The sequence below is a fragment of the Lithobates pipiens genome, unplaced genomic scaffold, assembly GCF_037356315.1.
Source record: "Lithobates pipiens isolate NorthernLeopardFrog02 unplaced genomic scaffold, aLitPip1_a1.2 Scaffold_19, whole genome shotgun sequence".
In the NCBI taxonomy this organism is placed as follows: Eukaryota; Metazoa; Chordata; class Amphibia; order Anura; family Ranidae; genus Lithobates; species Lithobates pipiens.
The window spans coordinates 300,035,005-300,047,405 of record NW_027507764.1 but is presented as its reverse complement, the minus strand read 5'-3'; the positions used below and the strand labels follow the sequence as shown (position 1 = coordinate 300,047,405).

General features: G+C 48.1%; 2 protein-coding genes across 3 annotated transcripts in view; one reads left to right on the top strand and one right to left on the bottom strand.

The window, feature by feature from the left end:
- Nucleotides 1-1,834, top strand: part of LOC143996766 (putative serine/threonine-protein kinase DDB_G0277449) — a 63,035-nt gene extending 61,201 nt beyond the window's left edge. For both annotated transcript variants that reach the window (XM_077492021.1, XM_077492020.1), the window contains exon 4: nt 1,528-1,834. The gene's annotated coding sequence lies outside the window, so the exon portion shown is untranslated. The remainder of the gene's footprint in view (nt 1-1,527) is intronic.
- RETREG1 (reticulophagy regulator 1) overlaps nt 1-12,401 on the bottom strand; it is a 214,595-nt gene that overhangs the window by 185,715 nt on the left and 16,479 nt on the right. The gene's annotated exons all lie outside the window — the stretch shown is intronic.

Below are 12,401 nucleotides of genomic sequence, written 5' to 3'. Positions count from 1 at the left end.
CGCTTAGGTGGTTTATCCTAGAGATCCATTCGGTCTCACCAAGGACTGATAGCAGAAGTTACTTGGTTGATGTTAGCCCCTTTCCACCTGGATGTCATAGTCTTACCGTGTTTATCCTGTTCACATTATATCCACAATGACCATTATTTTTTATGATTGCTTCTGCAAATCCCTACAAATTTTTAATCATTGACAGTTGTTTTTATCTCTTTAAGAGTGCATCAAATAAATTAATTCATTTTTAAATTGGCTATATGTTTGCCAGTCTTTATGCTGGACCCATGGAGCGCTGCTTTTTTGTTTTAGTGTCTTGTTATCCACCTTTTCCAGTGATTGGCGGCTGCACTGGGCTTTAGCTCTCTTTATATTCTCCAGGATACGTATATCTACACAGATGGCTGACAGTTTATAGCACTCAAGGAACTTTTGTTGTGTTATTTTTTCCTTTACTGACATGCACTGTTAAGGCTGCACTGATGAGGTGGCACTAATATGCAGCACTGATGGGCAAGTGATGTGCACTGATAGGTGGCAGTTATGGGCAATGATAGGCAGCACTGATGGGCAGCACTGATTGGCATCACTGATGGGCAAAAATTGGCATCACTACTGGGGTTGCACTGATAATCAGTGCCCTAATTATCTGTGCAGATCTCCTCTGTGAGGAAATGCCACTGACTGGCTGTTCTTTCCTCACATGCCTTCAGTGTGAGGCGAGGAGAGACAAAACTGGCATTTCCTTGTTTACATGTGATCAGCTGTGATTCGACACAGCTGATCGCATGGGTAAAGAGCCTCATCATCGTCTCTTTACCAAGATCAGGGTTGTGCCCTGTCCACTGTGCCGCTGATCTGTGAGCCCCCGTGGGCACACAAGCACGGCAAGACTGGGGCAATGTCATATGACATGAATGATATGAATGAGAAAGCCACCCCTCCACCGTCATTAGTCTATACCAGGGATCCTAAAACTACGGCCCTCCAGCTGTTGTGAAACTACACATCCCATGAGGCATTGTAAAACTCTGACATTCACAGACATGACTAGGCATGATGGGAACTGTAGTTCCTGAACAACTGGAGGGCCATAGTTTGAAGACCCATGGTCTATACAGTGGGCGGGAGGTGGTTAAATAGTCTATTTTGTCCAAAAGGCCCAAACAAGCTATTTAACTGCTTGCTGACTATCCGCCACAGTTGTACTGTGGCAGAATGGCACAGGCAGGCGAATCGCCGTCATGTTACGTCAGCCGCGACCATCGGATTCGATCAGGCACCGATCAATCCCCAGGCCCAGGCCAGTGATATCTGGCCTGGACCTGGTGATCGGTCCTGACGAATGATATACGACAGGGGAAGGATAAGTGTAAACACTGACGGGGAAGTGATGTCATCTCTCCTCGTGTTGGTCTTTTTCGTTCCAGACCGAGGAGAGAAGACATCACTGTTAGGGCTGGCTTAGCCCTTCCTTCGCTGGGCTGGCTGCTCAGATGTCGGCTAATTGCCAGCTCTCATCTCTCTCCACAGTTACCAGCTGTTCCTGATTATGCTCATCTGACCTGCCTACTTAAAGCTGTCCAGCTCACTTCACCTCTGCCTTTGCCTTGGTCACATCACAAGAAACCATCTCCTGCGGTTCTGTTTAAAGACTGGCTTGCTGACATCCCTTCTGGCTCCTTATCCTGCTTGCTGTTGCTCTACTTGGATGCCTGACTTCTGGCCTGGCTGATTACCTGATCTGGTTATTGAACTCTGGCCTGGCTGACTACTCTATCTGGTTACTGGACTCTGGCTATGCTTTGACTACGCTCCATTTACCTTTTTATTTAATAAACACGTGAGATTTAATTGTACTTCTGTCTCGGTCTGATTCATGGTTTCTGACAATAATATAGTGTATATAGTTCTGGATGTCCTGCCGAACTGCCGCGCGCCGATGTCCGTCCCTATTTTGGGGACAGATATCGTTGTTATGGCAGCAGCTAGCTGCCATAATCCCAGTATCCCCGTGTTCGGCCGGAGGTCAGCTACAAGATAAACGTGGTGTCTGCAGTGGATTCATCGCGGGATCACTTTTATCAGTGGCGGGAGAGGGGGCCCCCTCCCGCTGCTATCCGGTGCCCTCCGCCGCTTACCGGAGCCATCGGCAGCATTAGAGGCCATCGCGCCTGTCTCCTTGCTAGATATGGAGACGAGTGGAAGACGGCCCCCAACCGTCTCCATACCATAGCAGGGTGGAAGCAACGTCAAAATGTCACTTCCGCCCATACGTCTTAAAGGCACAATTTTTTTAATGTAATTTTTTCTAAATTACAAAACTTAATTTTTTTTTTTTGCATTTAAGTCCAAATATGAGATCTGAGGCCTTTTTGACCCCAGATCTCATATTTAAGAGGTCCTGTCATGCACTGCAAGACTAGTTCAGAGGAAAAAAAAAACGATTGCATGTTATTTTGCTCTTAAGTTTCTGTAGCGACTGGTCAGCAACTATTCATTTAAAGTGGTTGTAAACCCCCTGGGACCACTTTAACTTACAGGTAAGCCTAGATTAAGGCTTACATGTAGGTGCAAGAAATATCTCCTTAACCTACACTGTTAAGGAGATATTTTACAAAAACTGTGCACCGCTGAGCGCGCCGCAAGTGAAGGTGAACATGCCGTCACTGACTGCTCCCGAGCGCATGCGCCAGAATGATGTCATCGTGGCTCCGGCCAGTCACAGCACCGGAGCTGCGATGCCCGGAAGTCATTAAGGGTATCATGGCAGTGACGGAGGAAGGGTCGCTTCGATCTCAGGTAAGTTATTCATAATGAGCTAGTATGCTATGCATACTAGCTCATTATGACTTTCCTTGCAGGGTGTATTTTTTTTTCTCGCTTTACTTCCTCTTTAATTCATAACCTACTTGTTATCCCATAACATAATAGCAGCATAAGGAGAGCTAATAACTTCAAAATTAACTCTATGCAAAATAACTACACCAGCCCTTTCTACGCCTTTCTTCTGAAGCTCCTCTTTTGAACTGCCGTGCCTTTATTAAAATTAGTTAAAGGGGAACTCTGGGATAAGTAAATATTGTCTGAATCCAAGAGTCGTGTGTATTCTTACTTGAATATTGGGATGGTTTGTATATTTCTTCCAGACCTGAGCAGTAATCTAGAACAAAACTTTGCCTCTGTGGAAGAGCCTCCTGTAATAAAGACCTTTCTGTGCTGCTCTCTTTCCTTGTGCAGGGTGACTGGTCTTGTCTCCGCCCCCTCCAGTAGATTTCTGCAAATAGCCTATAGTGGGTAGGGCATGTTAGGTTCATCGCACAGCTCTGCTCTCTGCACAGGCTATGTACAACACAGTGATGCTGTCAATCCCTTTTACAAGGTAACATCCAGGTTTGCAAAGGTATTTGGTGTATACGGAGTAGATCAAAGGGACACTAAAGGTTCATGTTTTTTTTAAATAACAAACATATCATACTTACCTCCACTGTGCAGCTCGTTTTGCACAGAGTGGCCCCGATGCTGAACCTTTACAAACCCTTTAATATCCTTTGTGGCTATTGAGCAATATATTTAAGCATAAGTGAATTGGCACTAGAACCTAAAGCATACCACATGGGGACACCGAAGTCAACGTTGGGCAAATACTGTATAAATCTGTTGCAACGGTGGCAAGCATTGGAACCCCTGGAAACTTCTCCAGAACCCCAACTGAGAATTATTGCATGAAGATATAAAGAATAGTATCTGCCAACATGATCATTATGTTCAGCAATAAGATCCAATGACAGCTGAAAATTACACTCATGGCCAATTTGCTATGGCACATAACACATAGCAGTTTAGTGTATTGGGCTTGCTATCTCTTAACCACTTCAATACTGGGCACTTTCCCCCCCTTCCTGCCCAGGCCAATTTTCAGCTTACAGTGAAGTTGCATTTTGAATGACAATTGTGCAGTCATGCAACATTTTGATCATTTTCTTCCCACAAATAGAGCTTTCTTTTGGTGGTATTTGATCAACACTGGGTTTTTTATTTTTTTGCTAAACAACTAAAATAAGACTGAAAATTTTGAAGAAAAAAAGTTTCTTAGTCTTTGCTATAAAAATTTGTAAATAGGTAAGTCTTCTTCCATCACTGATGAGCACTGATGAGGCTGCACTGACTGGCACTGAAGAGGTGGCACCGATGAGATGGCACTAACATGTAGCAATGATGGCCACTGATATGCAGCACGGATGGGCACTCATAGGCAGCACTGATGAGGACACACTGACAGGCATTACTGATGGGTAGTGTTTGGCAGCCTTAATGGACACCGATTTGCATCCCTGTCGGGCATGGGTTGGCATCCCTGGTGGGCTCTGGAGAGCATCCCTGATGGGTCTGTACTGATAATCTGAGCATTGACACAATGAATATTACATGTAGATTAATGGAGGCTTCACCTCCTTCTTATTCTAAGGCCGCGTACACACGCGCGGACTGTTCGCCCAACCTTGTTCGGCAAACAGTTTGTCAAACAGTCCGCTCAAAATTTGCATGAGCGGACTTGCCCACACACGAGCGGACTGTTTGACGAACAAGGTTGGGCAAACAGTTCGCTCAACTTTTGAAATGAACGGACTCGCCCACGTAAGGAGGAGGCAAATCCGCCCATTTCGAGCGCGTGTACAGGTAGGCGGGGCCCGCGAAGGAGACGTCGCGGGCTCCGCCGCCTGGAATGGGCTTAAAGGGGAACCCCAACGCCGAAAAAAATCGGCGTGGGGGTTCCCCCCAAGTCCACACCAGACCCTTGTCCGAGCACGCTACCCGGCCGGCCAGGAAAGGGGGGCGAGCGAGCGCGCCCCCCCTCCTGAGCCGTACCAGGCCGCGTGCCCTCAACATGGGGGGTGCCTTGGGGAAGGGGGGGCCGCGCGGCCCCCCCACCCCAAAGCACCTTGTCCCCATGTTGATGAGGACAAGGGCCTCTTCCCGACAACCCTGGCCGTTGGTTGTCGGGGTCTGCGGGCGGGGGGCTTATCGGAATCCGGGAGCCCCCTTTAAGAAGGGGGCCCCCGGATACCGGCCCCCCACCCTATGTGAATGAGTATGGGGTACAATGTACCCCTACCCATTCACCTGTGAAATAAAGTACAAATAAAAACACAACACAGGGGAAAAAAATATTTTATTGCACAGCCGGGGGTCTTCCGTCTTCGGGGGTCTTCTCGCCGGACTCCTCCGCTATGTGTGTGTAGCTCTTTTGCTAGCGGAGGAGTCCGGCTTTCTTCCTCCCCGCCGCCGGCCTCTTCTCCCGACTTCGGGGGTCTTGTCCCCCTCTTCGGTTCTTCTGCCGGGCCACCGCGCCTGGTCCGGTGGCCCGGTCTTCTGTCGCCGTCTTCCGTTCTTCTGTCGCCGCCTTCGGTTCTTCTGCCGGGCCACCGCGCCTTCTTGTAGCTCTTTTACAGGCGGTGGCCCGGTCTTCTGTCGCCGCTGTCGTCGCCGCCGCCGCCGCCGCCTTCCGTTCTTGTTCTTCTTCTTCTTCTTCTTCTCCTGGAGATGTTGACTCGACGATCTCTCCGGCCGGAATGCCAGAGCCGCGCTGTGCGGTCACTTATATAGTGACAATGGGGCGGTGTCACATGGTATATGTCACATGGGTTGGTCACATGGTGACCCTGCCCCCTTACGATGTCATAGTCCCCATGTGACATCAACCCATGTGACCAACCCATGTGACATATACCATGTGACCCCGCCCCATTGTCACTATATAAGTGACAGCGCAGGGCGGCTCTGGCATTCCGGCCGGAGGGAGCGACGTGTCAACATCTCCAGGAGAAGAAGAAGAAGAAGAAGAAGAAGAAGAACGGAAGGCGGCGGCGGCGGCGGCGGCGACGACAGCGGCGACAGAAGACCGGGCCACCGCCTGTAAAAGAGCTACAAGAAGGCGCGGTGGCCCGGCAGAAGAACCGAAGGCGGCGACAGAAGAACGGAAGACGGCGACAGAAGACCGGGCCACCGGACCAGGCGCGGTGGCCCGGCAGAAGAACCGAAGAGGGGGACAAGACCCCCGAAGTCGGGAGAAGAGGCCGGCGGCGGGGAGGAAGAAAGCCGGACTCCTCCGCTAGCAAAAGAGCTACACACACATAGCGGAGGAGTCCGGCGAGAAGACCCCCGAAGACGGAAGACCCCCGGCTGTGCAATAAAATATTTTTTTCCCCTGTGTTGTGTTTTTATTTGTACTTTATTTCACAGGTGAATGGGTAGGGGTACATTGTACCCCATACTCATTCACATAGGGTGGGGGGCCGGTATCCGGGGGCCCCCTTCTTAAAGGGGGCTCCCGGATTCCGATAAGCCCCCCGCCCGCAGACCCCGACAACCAACGGCCAGGGTTGTCGGGAAGAGGCCCTTGTCCTCATCAACATGGGGACAAGGTGCTTTGGGGTGGGGGGGCCGCGCGGCCCCCCCTTCCCCAAGGCACCCCCCATGTTGAGGGCACGCGGCCTGGTACGGCTCAGGAGGGGGGGGCGCGCTCGCTCGCCCCCCTTTCCTGGCCGGCCGGGTAGCGTGCTCGGACAAGGGTCTGGTGTGGACTTGGGGGGAACCCCCACGCCGATTTTTTTCGGCGTTGGGGTTCCCCTTTAAGCCCATTCCAGGCGGCGGAGCCCGCGACGTCTCCTTCGCGGGCCCCGCCTACCTGTACACGCGCTCGAAATGGGCGGACTTTCCGAGCGGGAACAGTCTGCTCATTTCGAAAGTACAGCGGACAAGCCCACACACGGGCGGACTGTTCGCTCAAACACAGTTTCAGCGGACAGTTTTTCGGAATTTCCGAAAGACTTTGTCCGTCCAACTGTCCGCTGAAACTGTCCGCTGAAAGCCCACACACGAGCGGACTGTCCGCCCAAACACTGTTCAGCGGACAAGGTTGGGCGAACAGTCCGCCCGTGTGTACGCGGCCTAAGACACAGGCTGGAGTGACATTGCACTGGCACTATGTTATTGTCAAAAAAATAATAAAGATTTGATTTCAAATATATATTTGTATGACAACATAAAACAGTTTATTGATATTATTTATTTTTACTCTGTATTCCAGAGGCTGTTTTTTTTTTAATTATTTATTTTGAACATGTGACCGGCAGCAGAGAACTAGAAGCTTCTCCTGCCACCGTTTCCCTGCAGACAAGCAGGGAAAGAGCTGGGTCATGTGACAGCTGTATATCAATTAGGAAAAAGGTACTTTTTTTTTTATTTATTAAAAAAATATAGTACCATCATCCATACACAGGAATAGAAGGGACAATGTAAATTACACAGTGTGTGTTTAGTATCACTTTAACCACTTCAGGACCGCCGTATTGCCAATGTACGTCAGCACAATGGCACAGGCAGGCACAATCACGTAGATGTACGTGATTGCCTTCCAGCGGGTGGGGGGTCCAATCGGACCCCCTCCCGTTGGATACGACGGTCCGGTTCCCTCCAGGAGCGCTCCGTGATGAGATGATGGCCGTTCGTTTTCGGCCACCCCCTCTGGATCGCTCCTGGCCAATGAGAAGCTTCCTCCCCTGTGTATTGTTTACACAGGAAGGAGGAAGTGATGTCATTCTCCTCGGGGCGGTCTTTTTGACCGGACTACGAGGAGAAGACTAATAGTAAGTGTGCACCAACACTACACTGACATGTAGGTACACACAGGCACACAAACCCCCCCCCGATCCCCCCCCGCCCCCCCTCCCCCCCCCCAGTCACAGTGTCACTGATTGCATTGATTATTTCTTTACTGATCAATGCATTCAGTGTCAGTTGTGACAGTAAAAACTGTCAGGACAGTTAGTGTTAGGTCCAGGGTAGCCCCCTATCACCCCCAATAAAGATTTAACCCCCTGATTGCCCCTAGAGTTAACCCTTTCACCCCCTTTTGCCAGTGTCACTAAGCGATCATTTTTCTGATCGCTGCATGTGTCGCTAGTGTCGCTAGGTAGCTAGTTATTTTTTTAGGTTCACCGCCAGGTTTTTATATCGCTAGGTACCCCGATATACTACCCAATAATGTTTTTAACCCCCTGATTGCCGCTAGTTAACCCTTTCACCCCCTTTTGCCAGTGTCACTAAGCGATCATTTTTCTGATCGCTGCATGTGTCGCTAGGTAGCTAGTTATTTTTTTAGGTTCACCGCCAGGTTTTTATAGCGCTAGGTACCCCGATATACTACCCAATAATGGTTTTAACCCCCTGATTGCCGCTAGTTAACCCTTTCACCCCCTTTTGCCAGTGTAACTAAGCGATCATTTTTCTGATCGCTGCATCAGTGTCACTAGTGTCGCTAGGTAGCTAGTTATTTTTTTAGGTTCACCGCCAGGTTTTTATAGCGCTAGGTACCCCGATATACTAACCAAAAATGGTTTTAACCCCCTGATTGCCGCTAGTTAACCCTTTCACCCCCTTTTGCCATTGTCACTAAGCGATCATTTTTCTGATCGCTGCATGTGTCGCTAGGTAGCTAGTTATTTTTTTAGGTTCACCGCCAGGTTTTTATAGCGCTAGGTACCCCGATATACTACCCAATAATGGTTTTAACCCCGATTGCCGCTAGTTAACCCTTTCACCCCCTTTTGCCAGTGTCACTAAGCGATCATTTTTCTGATCGCTGCATCAGTGTCGCTAGTGTCGCTAGGTAGCTAGTTATTTTTTTAGGTTCACCGCCAGGTTTTTATAGCGCTAGGTACCCCGATATACTACCCAATAATGGTTTTAACCCCCTGATTGCTGCTAGTTAACCCTTTCACCCCCTTTCACCAGCGATCACAGTATAAGTGTCACTGGTGACGCTGGTTAGCCAGTTAGTTATTTAGGTTCCCCGTCAGGTTTTTATATAGCGCCAGGGACCCCCATATACTACCTAATAAAAATTTGAACCCCCTGATTGCCCCTAGTTAACCCTTTCACCACTGATCACCGTATAAGTGTTACGGGTGACTCTGGTTAGTTTGTTTTTTATAGCATCAGGGCACCCACCATTTATTACCCAATAAAGGTTTAACCCCCTGATCACCCGGCGGGTGATATCAATTAGGTTTTAGGGTCAGGGTCTGCGTTGCCCCAGGCAGCGCTAGGTTAGTGCCAGTACCGCTAACACCCACACGCAAAGCATACACCTCCCGTAGTGCTATAGAATCTGAACAGATCAATATCTGATCTGATCAGATCTATACTAGCGTCCCCAGCAGTTTAGGGTTCCAAAAAAACGCATTGTTAGCGGGATCAGCCCAGATACCTGCTAGCACCTGCGTTTTGCCCCTCTGCCCAGCCCACCCAAGTGCAGTATCGATCGATCACTGTCACTTACAAAACACTAAACACATAACTGCAGCGATCGCAGAGTCAGGCCTGATCCCTGCCATCGCTAACAGTTTTTTTGGTAGCATTTTATATTTAAATCCGGAAGGCAGTGCTTGGTTTTCGGGGTCCCGTACGTGGCTAGGCTCCCAAAAAGTCCCCCACATGTGGTATCCCCGTACTCGGGAGAAGCAGCAGAATTTATTTTGGGGTGTAATTTGACTTCTGCCCATAGCATGTGTGAGCAATATATCATTTAGTGACAACTTTGTGCAAAAAAAAAAAAAGTTTGTAATCTTCCCGCAACTTTTGGCAAAATATAAAATATTCCATGGACTCAACATGCCTCTCAGTAAATAGCTTGGGGTGTCTACTTTCCAAAATGGGGTCATTTGGGGGGGGTTTTGTGCTATTTTGGCATTTTATGGCCTTCGAAACTGTGATAGGTAGTGAGGAGTTAAATCAAAAATTTGCACCCTTAGAAATCCTGAAGGTGGTGATTGGTTTTCGGGGTCCCGTACGCGACTAGACTCCCAAAAAGTCCCACACATGTGGTATCCCCGTACTCAGGAGAAGCAGCAGAATGTATTTTGGGGTGTCATTTCACATATGCCCATAGCATGTGTGAGCAATATATCATTTAGTGACAACTTTGTGCAAAAAAAAAAAAGTTTGTAATATTCCCGCAACTTGTGGCAAAATATAAAATATTCCATGGACTCAACATGCATCTCAGTAATTAGCTTGGGGTGTCTACTTTCCAAAATGGGGTCATTTTGGGGGGTTTTGTGCTATTTTGGCATTTTATGGCCTTCGAAACTGTGATAGGTAGTGAGGAGTTAAATCAAAAATTTGCACCCTTAGAAATCCTGAAGGTGGTGATTGGTTTTCGGGGTGCCGTGCGCGACTAGACTCCCAAAAAGTCCCACACATGTGGTATCCCCATACTCGGGAGAAGTAGCGGAATATATTTTGGGGTGCAATTCCACATATAACCATGGCATGTGTGAGCAATATATCATTTAGTGAAAACTTTTAGTAAAAAATTTTTTTTTTTTTTTTTTTGTCATTATTCAATCCCTTAGGACAAAAAAAATAAATATTCAATGGGCTCAACATACCCATCAGCAATTTCCTTGGGGTGTCTACTTTCCAAAATGGGGTCATTTGGGGGGGATTTGTACTGCCCTGCCATTTTAGCACCTCAAGAAATGAGATCGGCAGTCATAAATTAAAAGCTGTGTAAATTCCAGAAAATGTACTCTAGTTTGTAGACGCTATAACTTTTGCGCAAACCAAAAAATATACGCTTATTGACATTTTTTTTACTAAAGACATGTGGCTGAATACATTTTGCCCTCAATGTATGACTAAAATTTAGTTTATTCGATTTTTCTTATAACAAAAAGAAGAAAATATCTTTTTTTTTCAAAATTTTCGCTCTTTTTCCATTTATATCGCAAAAAAAAAAAATCGCAGAGGCAATCAAATACCATCAAAAGAAAGCTCTATTTGTGGGAAGAAAAGGACGCAAATTTCGTTTGGGTGCAATATTGCATGACCGCGCAATTACCAGTTAAAGCAGCGCAGTGCGAAATTGCAAAAAGACCTCTGGTCCTTAAGGTGTTTATTGGTCCGAGGCTGAAGTGGTTAAGGACTAAGTCCACCTTTTAGACCAATGTTTCCCGTAACAGCTATACTTAAGCCCTATCAGATTTTCTGCAGATTTTCCAAAACCATATAATATGAGGTCAAACCTTATGAGTTTCAATTTGTATGCAATCAGGCACGCCCTTGCACTACATGGTTTTGGTAAATCTGAAGGAAAAAATCAGCACAAAATCTGATAGTGTGTATGGGGCTTAAGGGTGTTACATATGCAATACCCAAAACCCAACAGATGATAGCAATATTATTAACATAATAAACTGTCCCAGATCAGGTAATATAAAAGTAAACATGATCATTACATATTTCTTTAACCACTTGCCGCCCGCCCTATAGGCAATTGACGGCTGCAAAGTGGTTTCATAATCCTGACCGGACGTCATATGACGTGATCAGGATTATGAGCCGCTGCGCGCCCCCGGGGGCGCGCAGCGCGGCGATCGTTGTTGCGGGGTGTCAGTCTGACACCCGGCAACTACGATCTCGGTAAAGAGTCTCCGATGGAGACTCTTTACCACATGATCAGCCGTGTCCAATCACGGCTGATCACAGTGTAAATGGGAAGAGCCGGTGATCGGCTTTCCCTCACTCGTGTCTGTCAGACGCGAGTAGAGGAGAGCCGATCGGCTGCTCCTCTGACAGGGGGGGTCTGTGCTGATCGATTATCAGCACAGCCCCCCCCCCCCGAGGATGCCCACACTGGACCACCAGGGACGCCACCAGACCCCCAGGGAAAAGGTAATCCTCCCTAGACCACCAGGGATGCCAGTCAGCACAATGGATGCCAATCAGTGCCCATAATGGATGCCAATCAGTGCCCACAATGGGCATCACTGATTGGCATGCATTATTGTTTGGCACTGATTGGCATCCATTACTATAGTATAACACCAATGCCACCTATGAGTGCCCACCTGTACCGCCTATCAGTGCCCACCTGTGCCGCCTATCAGTGCCCACCATGCCCATCTGTGCCACCTATCCGTGCCCATCTGTGCCGCCTATCCACGCCCATCTGTGCCGCCCATCCATGCCAATCCGTGCCAGCTATCAGTGCCAATTTGTGCCACCTATCAGTGTCCGTCCGTGTCGCCCATCCGTGTCGCCCATCAGTGCCGCCTATCAGTGCCGCCTATCAGTGCCGCCTATCAGTGCCGCCTATCAGTGCCGCCTATCAGTGTCCATCAATGCCACCTCATCAGTGCCACTTCATTGGTGCCACATTGGTGCCCATCAGTGCCGCCTTATCAGTGCCCATCAGTGTAGCCCCATCAGTGCCCATCAGTGAAGGAGAAAACATACTTATTTACAAAGTTTTAAAACTGAAACAAAAAAAAACATTTTTTTTTTCAAAATTTTCGGTATTTTTTTATTTGTAGCGCAAAAAAATAAAAACCGTAGAGGTG